Source organism: Asterias amurensis, chromosome 18, assembly GCF_032118995.1.
Source record: "Asterias amurensis chromosome 18, ASM3211899v1".
NCBI classification, from domain to species: Eukaryota; Metazoa; Echinodermata; class Asteroidea; order Forcipulatida; family Asteriidae; genus Asterias; species Asterias amurensis.
In genome coordinates, this window is record NC_092665.1 from 12,669,674 (window position 1) to 12,671,530 (window position 1,857).

Genomic DNA, 1,857 nt, shown 5'->3' on the forward strand with positions numbered 1-1,857 from the left:
GGCCTTATTTATGTATTTTAACTTGTTACATTTTAGAAGAGGGAACATATTCTTATTTGTTAGCTTTCAATGTACACAAACCTCTGAAGTTTAGTGAAACTATCAAAAACAGTCCAGTTGATACTTTGACAGGAACGATGAAACCGTCATTGTTTCCACCCCCCCCCCCCCCCCCCATTGAGGGAAATGGCAAATTTATGGGACATAGTCACTATTTAAGTAGTGTAATGACTTGGAGAGTCGAAACCCTTAATATCCTAGAATGGACCAATCAACATAACTAAGAGGGGGATTGGACCCCCGAATGTTTGGATTCCTGCACGTAAAACACGGTGGATGAAACGGTTTCGTCACTTTGTAAAAGTTCAAAAGTCAAACCACGGCATTTAAAAAAAAAAAAAAAAAAAAAAAAAAAAAAGAGAAGTTGAGACTATTGCTTTTGTCATGCAATTTGGTACAGTGATTAATTAATCATCAACTACTTTGCAATTTTCTTTTTATTTGCAAGTAGTTATAAGCTTACACATTTTTGCCACTACGTCGTAAAACAACACAAGACGATGTTTTGTACCTTTAACATAATGCATTTTCTTTGTTTTGTTGTTGTTTGTTTTGCAACACTGGCTGCTACAGTTAGTAAAAAAATTATAGGCAAAATATCGACAGGAATTTAAAGTTGGTTACTCTCTTTCAACTGTTGAAAATGTAATATACTTACTTAAACCCAAGTAATAACATCAAACTGTTGCTTGGTGATTGTTCCTGTCTTTTTAGGGTCTCTTTGTTTGATGTTAAAACCAGGTCATAAGAAGACCTTGGGCTCTAAGGTCTTATTGTCTGTCAGTTAAATCGTGCAGGACTGTGGGAGGATAATAGATACGGTAGTAATTAAAAACCAAGTCTGAAATCAATAAAAAGGAAGTCAGTAGAAACGTGGCGTGCTCGTGATTTTGATTCGACAGCGTCTTGTTTCTAACGTGAGCTGCCTTCATTTGCAATCTGACTCTATAACCGTCAAGTCTGGCTGCAACAAAACCTGCACTATTACACAAATATGTATTTCAAAAAGATTGCTGTCGCACTATTTCCTACGGGTAATATTCCTCTTAAAGTTCATTTTCGTGATGGATGTTACTGGTGTTCTGTTTCTTCTGTTGGGGTGTTATACAGCTACGACTGCTATCTGCCCTACTGACTGGCAGCGATACGGCGAGTCATGCTACTTGCTGATGATACAACGCATGAACTGGACTGAAGCAAATGAAACCTGCGTCAACTCAAATGCAGCTCTAGCTGTGCCCAACTCGAAGACAGAACAAACTTTTATCTGGTCGGCGTTCCTGAAAATCTTCAATGGCGAGCCAACCGACCATCTCTGGATCGGTTGTTATTTCAACCCGGCGGCTGGGGGATGGCAGCACTGTCCATTGAGGGACGTGCCTGACACCTATGAACATTGGAGGAAAGATAAGCCAGATTCAATTAGTAATAGGGATTGCGTTACTATGGATAATAGAGACAATGGACGATGGAATAACGAAAAATGCATTTTCATCAATTTTGCAATCTGTGAGCTCCAAGTTGACATCACCTCTCACCAATTCTGCCTTCAGACCGGTCCCGATGGTCGCATCAAGTCCCAGTGTCTGGTCAGTCACGTCATGAAGGAGCTATAGGGCTGATGGTGTGGTGTCGTGCGGGAAGGTGTGCCGATCAGAGCCCCGATGTCGCTCCTTCAACCTGCTGATGAAGCAAGGCCCAGGGAAGATGGTTTGTCAGCTGAACAACGCGACTCGTTATGAAGCGACTGGTGTGGATATGATCGAGAATGATAACTGCTACTTCTTTGATCTGTAA

The 1,857-nt window shown here is 40.9% G+C and overlaps 1 pseudogene; it reads left to right on the forward strand.

Moving 5' to 3' along the window:
- The first annotated feature begins 1,124 nt into the window (after positions 1 to 1,124).
- LOC139951133 (snaclec alboaggregin-B subunit beta-like) lies at positions 1,125 to 1,857 on the forward strand (annotated as a pseudogene).